The 14,930-nt window shown below is 36.1% G+C and overlaps 1 protein-coding gene and 1 long non-coding RNA gene across 2 annotated transcripts in view; one reads left to right on the top strand and one right to left on the bottom strand.

Moving 5' to 3' along the window:
• Nucleotides 1-14,930, bottom strand: part of LOC150081938 (uncharacterized) — a 241,891-nt gene that overhangs the window by 223,020 nt on the left and 3,941 nt on the right. The window contains exon 2 of the long non-coding RNA XR_016547258.1: nucleotides 5,709-5,861. This is a non-coding gene — a long non-coding RNA (uncharacterized LOC150081938). The remainder of the gene's footprint in view (nucleotides 1-5,708; nucleotides 5,862-14,930) is intronic.
• LOC150081939 (filamin-A-like) overlaps nucleotides 1-14,930 on the top strand; it is a 385,277-nt gene that overhangs the window by 73,021 nt on the left and 297,326 nt on the right. The window lies entirely within an intron of this gene.

Below are 14,930 nucleotides of genomic sequence, written 5' to 3' on the forward strand. Positions count from 1 at the left end.
CACCAGAGCTTGCACTTGGTCATCACGCAACACAGTGGCAACCTCCAAGACAGAATGCACTGGTCCCACAGGAACTAGTAGTTGTTGGTGACTCTATTGTCAGGGAAACAGGAAACATGCTTTGTAAAAAAGATAGGTGGAACAGGACCAGGGTATGTCTGCAAGAGGCAAAGGTTGATGACGTTGTAGAGCGGATATCATCTTTTAAGGGCACAAAAGGTGATATAGTTGTACATGTTCGTACTAATGATATTAGGAGTAGGAGAACGGCAGAATTATTTAACAAGTACAGGTCACTGTTGAACAAAAGCCGAGAATTACGGTTGAATTTGAAAGTGTCTGCAATTCTGCCCAGACACGATAGAAGGGAGTATATGATGAGAGCCTTGTCGATCAATTCGGCCCTGGAAAGAATGTGCAAGGCTCAAGGGGTAGAATTTTTTTCAGCCTGCACTGTACTTGTTACTAGGAGAGACTGCTTCTATAGGGATGGGATACACTTAAATAGAAAGGGTTGCAAGAATATTTGCTGATGCTATTGAGGCAGTGATAGGTGGGTTGGAAAACTGACAGCTTGGGGGGATACAAAGACTAATAGTTTAACAGTAGCCGTAGGCAGAGGTGAAGGTGATTCTTGCACAACTTCTATTAGAATAAGTAGCGACATGGAGCGTGGGGTGTTGGGGGTTTCAGGGATGGATGCCAGTCATCCTGAAATAGGAGGGTATATGGGATGTGTTAAGGTAACTAAGAATAGGAGTAGGAGCATGTATGCTTGCATGTATACCAATGCTAGAAGTATAGTATATAAATTTGATGAATTTGAAGTGTTGGTCAAGACATCAAAGGCGGATATTGTAGGGATAGCAGAGACGTGGTGTCACACAGATATAACGAATGCTGAACTGGAATTTGGGTACAATGTGTACAGAAAGGATAGACAGGATAGAAAGGGAGGTGGTGTTATGCTGTTAATTAAGAAAACATAAAATCAAAAGAAGTGCATCCAGTTGATATAGATGAACAGTGCACTGTTGAGTCAGTTTGGTGTGACATAAGCACTGCGAAAGCAAAAATAAGAGTAGGAGTGTGTTATAGGCCTAATGACTCGAATGAGTACAACGAACAATTGTACAGAGAAATAGAGTGGGATAGTAAATCGGAATGTCTTATAATGGTGGATTTTAACTTCCCAGATACTGACTGGAACTTGTCGGTTGGTTACTCACACAATAGTCAGACTTTTGTGGATTTATTGGATGATTGTTTTCTGCAGCAGCATGTTCGAGAGGCAACCAGAGAAAGTAATAATCTTGATCTGGTTATCAGCAGTGATCATTCGTGTATTAAGAATTTGCAGATAAAGGGACCACTAGGTGGCAGTGATCACAGTGTACTGATGTGGGATTTACTTAATGATTTAATTACCATCAGGGGTAAAGGAAAGGGTTTTTGCTTCCGTAAAGGTGAGTACAGTGCTCTCCTAGAGTTTTTAAATTCTGTACAGTGGGATCAACTGACGATGTTACCAACAGTAAATTCAAAGTGGGAAGCGTTCAAGGAATTAATCGTGGAAGCTACTAAAAGTTTCATACCTATTAAGAAATATTGTTCAAGGTTTAGGCCTAAATGGTTATCTAATGAAATAATGAGACTCGTAATAGAGAAGAAAAATGCATGGGATTCATATAAATTATCAAGTGACTCAGAAGCCTGTGGCAGATATAAGCTAGTCTGTATTCAGGTGACAAAGGAGGTTAGGCAGGCGAAGGCAGATTACGAGAAATCCTTAGCAAAAGATGCTAAGAAAAACAGCAAGGATTTCTTTACTTATATAAACTCTAAAAGGAAGGGGATGAATCTGATTGGTCCACTTGACATCGATGGTTCGACTGTTGATGATCCTGCTCAGATAGCAAACAAACTGAATGAGTATTTTGCATCTACATTCACACATGAGGGATTATTGAGGTTTGAAAATGGCAGAAGGTTATCAAATTGTAGCAGGGTACTTAATGATTTTGGAATAACTGAAAGCAAAGTGGAGGAGAAATTGTTGAAGTTAAACATAAGAAAAGCACCTGGGGTGGATGGGATCTATCCAGTTATATTAAAGGAGGTGGAAAAGCAACTAAGCAAACCCTTAGCCATAATTATGAGAGGGCCCTTGGACTCAGGGGAGGTTCCCACGGACTGCAGATGTGCAAATGTATCCCCAATTCACAAAGGGGGATCGAAGGGTGACACGAGTAATTACAGACCAGTTATTTTAACTTCTGTTCTGGGTAAAATAATGGAGTCACTGGTTAAAGATGCATTGCAGGATCATCTAGACAAGACTGCAGCAATAATTCAGACACAGCATGGGTTTGTTAAGGGAAAGTCTCGTCTGACAAATTTGATAGGATATTATGATATGGTTACAAAGGAACTGGATGCAAAAAAATAATTTTGATATCATATATTTGGATTTCAGGAAAGCTTTTGACACTGTTGCGCATGGAAGACTGTTGTACCAATTAGAGCAGAATGGTATTAAGGGTAAGTTGCTACAATGGATAAAACGATGGTTAAGTGGGAGAAGACAGAGGGTGGTAATCAATGGGTGCTGCTCTTCGTGCACTAATGTCATTAGTGAAGTCCCACAAGGTTCGGTGTTAGGTCCACTGTTGTTTTGTATATTTATCAATGATATTGATGAAGGTATATCAGGATTAATATCGAAGTCTGCAGATGATACAAAGGTTGGCAGGGTTGTTAATGACAGTAATGGCAGTGTGCTACTGCAACAGGATCTAGATAATTTGGGCAGATGGGCTAAGAAGTGGCAACTGAAGTTTAACCTTGACAAATGCAAAGTACTGCATATGGGTAGAAGTAACTCCAGAGAAACGTACCAACTGTGTGGTACTACACATAAGGTGTTAGAAAATGAAAAAGACCTGGGAGTAATTGTGCAGTCAGATATGAAGTTTTCTGAGCAATGCAGACAGGCTGCCAGGGCAGGTCATTGGGTTTTGTCAATGATATATAGGAATTTTGCTAGCAGGGAAAAGGAGGTGATTATCCCTCTGTATAAGGCAATGGTCAGGCCATGCCTTGAGTACTGCGTACAGGTCTGGAGACCTCATTTTAGGAAGGATGTAGATTTACTTGAGCGTGTACAGAGAAGGGCAACAAGATTGGTGAGGGGGAATGAAGGGATCCTCTTACCAAGAGAGGCTTAAGTTCTGCAAATTGCAGTGGCTGGAGACTAGGCACCTGGGCAGTGATCTGATTGAGGTATATAAGGCCTTGAATGGGTTGAGCACGCTGAATTCTGATGGGATCCTTCCACTTGTTCAGATTACGAACCTAAGGGGGCATAAATTCAAATTAAGAAAAGATTGATGTAGAATAGATGTGCGGAAATTTGCCTTTAGCCAGCGGGTGGTTAGTTGCTGGAACAAACTTCCATCTGTCGTTGTGGAAGTTGATAGGTTGAATAAATTTAAGGAGGAACTGGACAGGCATTTGGAGGCAATGGTGTGATTTTTTTTTTTGGCTGATGCTGCATAAGCTCATACTCTTGCTTTCTTGCATCACATGCACTACTACTACTACTATCCCAGGTGCCTTTCTTATGTTTAACCTCAAAAATTTCTCGTCCACCACTTTTCTCTGTTTTTATAAAATCATTTAGCTCTCTGAGTTTGATTACCTTCTGGCATCCCTTTTCCTAAATAATTTTTTGGCTGGTGCAGCATAAGCTTCAGGCTTCTTTGCACCATATAGCTAATTATAAAAATAATAATAATTCCTCATGTGTGAAGGTAGTTGAAAATACTCATCCAGTTTGTCAACAACCTGAGCAGGATTACTGACAGTCAAACCATTGATATTAAATTTAAATTATTTTTAAATTTTAATTTTTTAATTTCAAAATTAATTAAATTTATTTTAGCATTAGCATTAGTAGAGACATATGATGCAAGAAAGCAAGCTTATGCAGCATCAGCCAAAAAAAAAAAAAAAACTTCCACTTCATCCCTCCGTTCGTTTGAAATACCTGTCCAGCGGAGCGTTAAATTTATTTAGGCTATCAACTTCCACAACAAGGGACAGAAGTCTGTTCCACCAACTAACTACCTGCTAGCTAAAGGCAAATTTCCGCATATCTATCCTACATCTGTCTTTCCTCAATTTGAATTTATGCCCTCTCAGGTGATTACTCTGAGCAAGAGGAAGAATCCCATCAGCATTGAGCATGCTCAAACCATTCAAGGCTTTATACACCTCTATCAGATCACCTCGCCGGTGGCTAGTCTCCTGACACTGTAATTTACAAAACTTAAGCCTTTCTTCGTAAGAGCAACCCTTTGTTCCATTCACTAATCTTATTGCCCTTCTCTGTACTCATTCCAGCAGCTCTACATCCTTCTTGAAATGAGGCCTCCAGACCTGTATACAGTACTCAAGGTGTGGCCTGCCAATGCCTTATACAAGGGAATAATCACCTCCTTATCCGTGCTAGAAAAATTCCTGTATATCATTGACAAGACATCATGAGCTACTCTTCCAGCCCGTCTGCACAGCTCAGAGAACTTCATATCTGCCTGCACAACCACCCCCAAGTCCCTTTCATTCTCTACCACTGTCAGTGTAGTATCACAGAGTTGATACATTACTCTGAAGTTGCTGTTTCCCATATGTAGTACTTTACTATTAACAAGCACAGACTATGCTGAGAAAAATTCTGCTCCATGAGCCTTGCACCGTCTCTGCAGGGCTGAACCAATTGACATGGCTCTCATCATATACTCCTTCCTATTATGCCTGGGCAAAATTGCAGACAACTTCAAATTTAACTTTTTTTCAACATGGTCTTATACTTATTAAGTAAATCTGCAGATCTCCTAGTCTTATCATTAGTACAATGTCTACAACAATATCACATTTTGCACCCTTAAAAGATGATATCTGCTCTACAACATCATCAACTTTTGGCCCCTGGCAGACATACCCTGGTGCTATTCCACCTATCCTTTTTGTACAGTATATTTCCCAGTTTTCCTGATAATTGAGTCACTGACAACACAATCTTGTCGATATTCTACCATATGTCCTGCTTTCACAATTTGAAAACTTTCTCTCAATGCAATGGGCCTCATTAAAAATTTACTATCAGCACCATTGAATGCATGCAATGACCACACAAGATTTTCAAACCATGCTACCAGATTTGTTATTACTGAGAGTTATATTTCAGTCACATCCAATTTTTTTTTTTTAAATAGGCAAGAAATTTAAAATTAATATCATTCTTTAATATCATAATAGAAACAACTAAAAATAATTTTGTTTAAGCTGCAAAGACATTTTATAAAAATACACTGGTGGAAATTTTGTAACAGCATGCCCAATCAAAATAAATTATGCAAGGCAGATGCAGCAAAAAACTTTACATGAACAGATGCATGCCACACTTAATGTAGATTGCAATTTTTTTCCCTCACCTGTAGATTTGGCTTACACAATAAGTTGTGTTAGATAAAGAACAACCAACAATGAAAGTAAATTTGTCATCTGATTTTTCATTGGCTATACTATAAAATTTTCATAAAATCAGCGGTGGTTAATGATCACAAACAAAATGGAGGTACACAATTCTCACCCTAATGGTTATTTTAATTTCAAATTTTAATTATTATTATTATTTTATGACTTACTTTTTTTTCACAATGCTCTTAAGCAATCCTTTCTGTTGTGCATCTAATGTGCTCGTTCTTTGTCTTGTGGTTCTGAAATTCCAGGCAAGAGCACCCATGTTTTTTATAAATCGTTTACAGTAAAACTTTCTGAAGAAACTGATTTCTGGACCACTGTAATTGAAAAAGTGGAATCCATTATTTTTTTTTTATCACTTTTCACTTAGACTTAAGTTACTGTATTTTGAGATTTTGCCTGTTAATTACTGAGCTCAATTGATAGTTATAGTAATGAACTGAACATAGGTGTAATCTCAAATAAATATCTAAAATAATTGATCAGGCAATTCAAAAATTCAAGGAAGCAGTACAAAAGTTTGTACCCATTTTTTTAAAATAGTCAAAATGATTGAATAGACAAAGGTTTTTTCACATTGCTCTCTACAGTTGTGAGACAATGAGTTATCTTATGCTAAACAAAAAATGCACTTCTCTGTAAAGAATTATAATGCTGCTTAATCATAATGTGGAGTGCCCCATTCCCCAGATGGCCATTTCAGTACTTCAGCATTAGCATTAGTAGAGGCATACGATGCAAGAAAGCAAGCTTAAGCATCAGCCAAAAAAAACCCTCCCATTTCATCCCTCCATTCGTTCCAAATGCCTGTCCAGCTCAGCCTTAAATTTATTTAGGCTATTAGCTTCCGCAACAAAAGATGGAAGCCTGTTCCACCAACCAACTACCCGCTAGCTAAAGGCAAATTTCCACACATCTATTCTACAACTATCTTTCCTCAATTTGAAACTGTGCCCCCCTCAGGTTCTTAGTCTTAGCAAGACGAAGAATCCCATCAGCATTCAGCTTGCTCAACCCACTCAAGGCCTTATACACCTCAATCAGATCACCTCGCAGGTGCCTACTCTCCAGGTGTTGCAATTTGCAGAAGTTGAGCCTTTCTTGGTAAGAGCGCTCCTTTGTTCCCCTCGCCAATCTTGTTGCCCTTCTTTGTACTCATTCTAGCAACTCTACATCCTTCCTAAAATGAGGCCTCCAGACCTGTACACAGTACTCTAGGTGTGGCCTGACCATTGCCTTGTATAACGGGATTATCACCTCCCTGTCCCTGCTAGCAAAATTCCTATATACCATTGACAAGACTCCATGATCTGCCCTGGCAGTCCGTCTGCACTGCTCAGTGAACTTCATATTTGGCTGCACAATTACCCCCAGGTCTTTTTCACTTTCCACTTTCCTGAGTGTAGTACCACCCAGTTGGTACGTTTCTCTTCAGTTATTGCTACCCATATGCAGTACTTCACATTTGTCAATGTTAAACTCCAGTTGCCACTTCTCAGCCCATTTTCCCAAATTATCTAGATCCTGTTGGAGTAGCATACTGTCATTACTGTCATTAACAACCCTGCCAACCTCTGTATCATCTGCAAACTTGGACATTAAACCTGATATACCTTCATTAATATCATTGATAAATATACAAAACAACAATGGACCCAACACCGAACCCTGGAGAACTCTTTAGGCACCTCCATAGCCAGGTGGGAAGGAGCAGCAGTGCGTACAGTGTTGCCATTTTAGCGGTTTTCCCGCTAGATTTAGCGGAATTGCTTCAGGTTTAGCGGATTAAAATATGAAATAGCGGATAGCGGATTTTTTAGCGGGAAGAGTATAAATGTTTAGCATTTTATATATTTTGGCAATGTAACATTTAAATTAAGAAATATTTATTTAACAAATATTAAATTAATTGTTCAAGTAATTATTTAATTAACAATAAAAATATTTCATAATTGAAATGTTTTATCGATATACATCGTAAACATAGTAGGGATATCATATTTCATAGTTTTTTTTTTTTTTTTTTTTAAGCGAAGAATCGGTTTTATATTATTCTGGAATTTCCCTGAGGAGAACCCCAACAATTTTACGTAGTTACGCCCGCGGTCAAACGACCTGACTGTTGGGTCATAGCTTTAATTGTTGAATCAAATCTAAAAATGTGGGAAAAATTCTAATGACGCCTTTTTTTGAAACCGCGAAGAAATGGCATTGAATAATTTTTATTCGTCGTATTTGATTGGCTTCCAAGAAATGCGATCCGAATTACCGACATAACATTAAAAGTCATTTAAAAACTTTCAAACATATTAAGTCAGTAGAAGAACCATTTTCACCTAATAGATCAGGCAACCAATCTAAATTAAATTTTCCCACCAAGAATTTACAAACAGTGGAAGCTGAAGCAAAGTGAAGTTTGTTTGTTTGTGCTCACTCGTCAATACTGGCAATAGACCACCTTGGTGAATTATGTAAGAATGCATTCCAAGATCAAACAGCCAAAACTTTAAAAATTCATCGAACAAAATGCAACGGCGTTATAAAATATATCCTACACCCCCACTTTCAGAAAGATTTATTATAGTCAGTGCTCAATGGCTTTTCAAATTATAGTTTGTTACTAGATGAATCAAAACGATATTAGTGTAACAAAACTATTAGGTATTGCAATTGTGTATTATGATGAGCAATTCGATAAAAGAGTTTCTACATTCTTAGCTCTTGTAGAATTAGATCAATGTAACGCTGAAAATATTTCAAATTCAATTAAAAAAAAAATAACGCTGGAAAATTTTAAACTTCCTTTAATAAATTTTCTGTGTATATATCCGGGACGAACCAAACGGTCAGAGAAGTTTACAAGATACACAGAATACAAGAAACAGTACAGTATTCAGCAGTCACGGGCTTGAACCCCGGTCACTCAAGGCACGTGTACTTATGCACCAGAGCGCCTGACCACTAGGCTACGGCATCAGAGCCAGTCTATTTTCAGTATCATTTAATCTACCTTCCATAATTACAATATACCAAAAATAATATTAAGAATTAGCTGAAACGATTTAAACCAGAATTTAAATAATTTGTGGGCATTGGGACAGATAATGCTAGCGTTATGATTGGAGTTAATAACAGCGTTTATACACATTTGAAGTCCGATGTACCGAAATTGATATTAATTAAATGCGTATGTCATTCTTTGCAATTAGCAGTATCTCATGCAACCCTCGAAATATTCCCTAGAAGTCTAGAATTCATGATAGCTGAAACTTATAATTGGTTTAGTAAATCCACTAGCTGACAAAATCAATTTAAATATTTATAAAGGGCCATAAACGATGGTGCAGATCCGAAAAAGATAGTTCATTCGTGTCAAACAAGGTGATTATCCATTGAAGTTGCTATAACAAGAATTTTAGAACAGTATATTGAAATAAAAGCCCATTTTGAAATAACTCGTTTGACTGACAAACGTTATACTGCACAACTTCTTTATTCAATGTTCAAAGATGAAAGTAATTTAGCGTATATTTTATTTTTAAAACCTATCTTATCTGAAGTACAAAGAGTAAACAAATCTTTTGAATCAAATTGAAAAAAAAATGAGCCACAGTATATAAACATTACTCTTGTTAAATGAGAAAACATCAACAATACAATGAAGTTTTGGTCAGAAGTTTAGAAATATCCAGATGCAAGCGGTGAAAATCCATTTAAAGAAATTAGCTAATTTGCATTGGGTATTTTAATTTTGCCATTATCCAATGCAGATGTGGAAAGAATATTCAGCAACTTAAATCTAGTAAAAAACAAAACACGCAACAGAATGAGTGTTGGCATCGTTAATGCAATCTTATCAGTACGATACGGGCTCAAAAGAGTTGAAAAGTGTTGTAAAAATTGTTTTACCTGAAGAAGTGCCTCGCAAAATAGGTACACAAGAAGCATATGATGAGGAGATATTGAATTTCGAAATTAATTTAGATTTTTAGATATTGATTTTATATTAAAAACAGAAAATAAATAACTATTTATATATACTATTTGTTTGTTTGTTTTTATTCACTACAAAGTACAAACAAATGAAAATTTTAAAAATTTGGCGGGTTAAGTGTTAAAAATAGCGGATTTTGAGTATGCGGCTAGCGGGAAATATTATTAAGAGTTGGCAACACTGAGTGCGTAGCACATGCTTCTTGATTAGACCGGGGTTGGTCACCACCAAATACGGAGGACGCAGAAAGGTCAGGGAATGACCACCGCATATCCTGGAGCAATATGGCCTTAGTTGCTAATGCTCCTAAAAACCAAAAAAATAACAATAAATAATAACCTGGGGAACTCCACTAATAACACTTACTGTCATCTTGTTGGTAGCAGGCATGGCTCTCGTCCCCCCTTCTCCAGTGCAGTACACAACAAGCCAATGAAGGCTTATAAATCATAAGATGATATATGCTAAATGGTGTAAAAGTAAAGTTTTTAGATTTCCTTAATTAATTGCTTTTGGCCTCTCTATATATAATAATTATTTCTACAATAGGACTTTTAATTTTTTTTTTTTTTTAATAGAACAGACAAAATTTAAAAGAAAAGAAATTGAGTCTACTATCGCCATGAATAGCCACAGGTCCATTCATAGGAAAAAAAAAAAAAAATTTACAGTCAAACCAATAGAAATTAATAGTTAAAAACTGAAAACTTTATTTTCACACTTTTTGGCATCTCTCACCTTTTAAGTTAAATCCATACTGGGCTACCATGTATGGCGGTGATGGAGTATTAGTAAAGAACATCAGAATATCTATGGACGTAAAAACCACAAATAACATTTATTCAATGGATTTAAAAAAAAAAAAAAAAAAATCTAAGAATAACAGGAGGTGCAAGCTGAAAGAGAAAATATAATTTAAATATCAGAAACATTTCCAGTAATGTATTAGTTTTAATAATATGTTTTACCTCTGATGATTAATCACAGGAAAAAGTGACAACCACCTTGATTTGATATAAAAGTTGTCAGAAAATTTTCTTTCTTTCTACCATTTCAGGGGAGGTTTAAGGGCTAGTTATTATTATCCTGGGGTAACAAACAAAGACAAATTCGAACACTGTTTGTATGATGTCACAAAAAGCGCACAGGACATTTTTAGCTGTTGCACTGGTAAACTGGCCACAATAAAACAGTTACAAAGTTGTAAATCATCTGGCTTCAGTTATTGAAATTATTAAATTGAAATTTATTTATTTGGTAACTTTATTCTAAATATGATTTGTTTGTTTGGGGATTTATTATGTGCATTGGCATCTATGGCCATAGTGCATCATTTAAATATGGAAAGAGTACACCTAAGATAAGGTTAAAATAAAGCTAAGTGCAAAAGTAGCAATCATGAAAAATTTTACATGCACTCTTTAATGTTCCACCACTTATGCCCTCGAAGAGGGCACAGGTGGTATCTGTCAGATATCCCTTCTTTTTTTTAATTATAAAAAAAATATTTTTAGTTTTGTTTTACTGAACTGAAAACAGTGATCTATTAATTGTGATTTTACTAAACTCAAAAATATCAAACAAAAAAAAAAAAAAGAAAACAAAGGAAACCAATAATAATGATAAAGAAAGTTTTTATCATATTATTTTAGAATTTACAAGATCAATCATCCCCTAGACTGAGACACCAGTGATCCTATATATATTAATCCTAATGTGGAGAAATAAAATAACTGAAAAATTTTAAAATGTAGGATCTGTCAGAAACCATAATTGCAGCAGAGGGTTAAATAATACATCTAGCATTATTAACTAAATGCTGTTAGACAGTTAACCCTCCTTTTCATTTCAGCCCTAACCTGACCTGGGCCCCAAAATGGGAAAAAGAGTCAACCTGGCATATTACCATACTGGGTTGGTATGGTAACATATCTTTCCCACCTTGGGCATTTTTATTATTACCTATAAACTATTCTTTAATTTATTTCTTAGTGAGATTTAAGTTGATTTTTATTTATATAGTTGTGTGCTCAATAGTCTGAGATCTTACATTTGACAGCTGACATACTGGATGACTTCAAGTGGAGTGTCTGTGGAGGACAAAGCATTTGGGGCATCTATATACAAAACTGAAAGTCAGAATGGACTTCCATTTTACATAGATTCATTACATGACTTAAAAAAAAAAAAATGATGAAGGCAGAATTGCCTGTTTGGCAGGCTCTCCTTTTCAGTTTAATGTGTATACTCTTTTGTACCTTTCATATAAGTGACCTACATAAAAGGATGGGTTAGGTCATTTAAGTAACCTGATCTATTACGTAGATGAGGTTTGATTTTTCACATATGAAAAAATAAAATAAATTGATGGCACAGCCTTCAATAAAAGAGGTTATGACAGTAGGAAGCTTATTCAAGGAAAATATAGTTTTAGATAATTTTGCAGGATTGATCTTTAGGCAGAACTGTGAAAAGTATTTGTTGAAATCTAGAAGCTTGTGATTCACTATTAATAACATACCAGATGCATCATCATTAAGCTAATGGTAGTAAATTTTTTTTTTTTTCGTTATCAGCATTAGTTTTGATGTCAGGAAGGGCTGTTGCAAATGAAATTATTGATGCTGAGAATAAGGTACTGGAAACAATACCTCTTGAGGTAATTCCTTAAGGTAACCCTGTAGTTATGACGTACCATGTGATTTTGTTATTATCATTATCTTTATTATCATTCTCTTCATTAGAAGATTTTTACACAAACAAAATCAGTCCCTGAGAAAATTGCTATTCCTTAAAAGTGTAGGAGAGATGGAATACTTATGGCACTGAAGACAGTCTGAATATCCATGTGACTACACGCTAGCACTTCTGTTCAAATGCTTGTAATATGTTGCTAGTAGTTGCAACCAAGTTAACAGTGGTTGATTTTCCTCTATTTGGATACTGAGGGGGGGGGGGGGGATGATGAGTGATAATTCTCCATAATTTGAGACATAATGATCGGTAGCATTACTTTCTCAAGGAGTACATGCATAGCAAAATTTTTTGCCTTGAGGTTTGGCTGAACAGTGTTCAGGACTATAGGCTGATGCTATTAGCTCATGACACATGCTATTAGCTTAATTGCTGTTTCTATACTACATAGTTGGCAACTAATGACAACAGCAGGCAACTTATGAACGGGAAAAATGGATGTGCAATGGAGAAATCATCTGGACATCACGTCCTCTTAAACATCTGTTAAACTGCTACAATATAGATATAACTTTTTCTGCTGACTATTGCTGCTATATTTGTTATTAAGTACAGTATACTTTCAGAATAATGGCACCTTTTGGGATTCAAGGTGCCGTTATTTAAATTTTTCTGTTATCTAGAAAGTTCTGTTTTTAATATATTTAATTTTTTTATTTTGGTAGTTGTTGGCGCATCGGCTTCTGTAGCCATAGTGCACCTCCCAAGGTTTTTGCAGTACTTTGATCCAAGCCCCAGGCGGGATTCGAACCTGCGACCTTTGGGTTGCCAGGCAGGCACTTTACCCACCTGGCTAGCCCAGTCGGCATATATTTAATGCAGAAATAATGAGGCTAAATAAGAAATAGAGATTAAGATTGCAATTTTATTAACTGCACATAAAGAACAAACACATTGACGATCCAATGTTATATTCTACCATTAATACGCTTCTACCTACGCTCCATTCTATTTTCTTTATTATATCAAGTTTAGTCTGCACAGTAGCACAGTCACCATCTTCCCCACACCAGGTGGAAAAAGCCTGGGTTCAAATCGCGTTGATGACACAAAGGACTTTTATGGGTTTTTTCACTGCGTGGCTGAGTTAGTTGGTCTCAGGCATAGATAGCAAGTTTTTTTCCCCAGAAACTGGGGTTTTTCATCCCGCAAAACAGGCAAATCAACCAGAGAACACATGCAATTTATAGACACAACACATGGGTATATGAAATAACTTTCCAGGTGAACCTAATGTAATAGTTTGGATTATATCAAGTTTGTCACTAAGCTTTAATGTTGTTCTTGTTCTTTTCTTCTCTGTATGACGTTTATTAACTTTAGGAACCATAATGAGAGGTTTTTAAAATAAATGTAAAACAGCAGTATAATCCATGATATCTGCAGAATTCACTTTCAAATGGCAAACAAACAAATACAGTAACCACGTGACATGCCGTTTTCTTTTTTTCGGTACTGCCAGACATCTGTGCTGTATGTAAACACCCAATCTCATTGTGCCATTACCTCGAATTTTCCGTTATTTGCGGTACTGTTATTTCAATAGTCTACTATACACCTTGTTATAAAGGATCTCTTCCTTGGTGATTCCCTTTTATTTCTTTCTCTCTGTCTCTCTCTCTCTCTCTTTTGGGGTAGTTCAGAAAATTTTTTTTTGGCTGGTGCAGCATAAGCCTCAGGATTCCTTGCACCATATGGTTAATAATAATAATAATAATAAGTACTGACAAAAGTCACAATTCACCTGGGTCCTCACGATGGTATTAACTAGTCCTGGAGCAACTCTGGTGTTGCCACTAATTGCTAATGAACAAAACAGAAACCAGCACATAAACAGTTCAGTTGGTTTCAATTGTTAGGCAACTAGCATAATGGCAGTAGTTGCCAACTATGTAATACAGAAACAACAATTGAGCTAATAGCATGTACTGTGTTTTGTGGCAAAAAAAAATATATTCATATCAAACTAGTAATAAAATGACAGCAGTTATGTAACTGTGTTCTATTTCAGGAAATACCAAAGAATATTATCAGACTGCTCTTGCATTCTGCTTGAGACTTAAGAGCTCCTTAAGAGTTTAAAACTCCTTGAGATAGTACTGCTATGAACTGTCATGTCTCAAATTATGGATTATAATACTCCACTCATTTTTTTTTTTTTTTTTTTAGTTCACTACAACACAATAAAAGGCAAAAAGATTTGTCAGATAAACAAAGCAAGTCTTAAAACATAATATGCCATGTACAGGATTGATGTTAATGGAAAAATTAGGACCCTTGCCTGCCACCATGCAATCCAGTTATAGTTAATAATTTGTTTTATTTCTGTGACAGACTTAATAGTTATGTCATTAAATAAAAGTATCATGTTTCAGTTAACAGATTCTTGCCTAAATAAATAATTTTGAATATAGGAATTCCACAGGAGGCAGTGTTAGGAACCCTGCTTTTTTAATATTTATTAGTATTAGCAAATGATGCAATAAAGTAAGCTTATACAGCATCAACTAAAAACCTTCCCATTTCACCTATCTATCCCCTCCAATAGTTTATCTAGTTCTTCTTGAATTTATTCAAGCAATCCACTTCCACAACAACAGATGGAAGTTTTTTCCAGCAATCAACTACTCACTGGTTA

This window comes from Mastigoproctus giganteus, chromosome 8 (genome assembly GCF_048544385.1).
Source record: "Mastigoproctus giganteus isolate SK-2022 chromosome 8, ASM4854438v1, whole genome shotgun sequence".
In the NCBI taxonomy this organism is placed as follows: Eukaryota; Metazoa; Arthropoda; class Arachnida; order Uropygi; family Thelyphonidae; genus Mastigoproctus; species Mastigoproctus giganteus.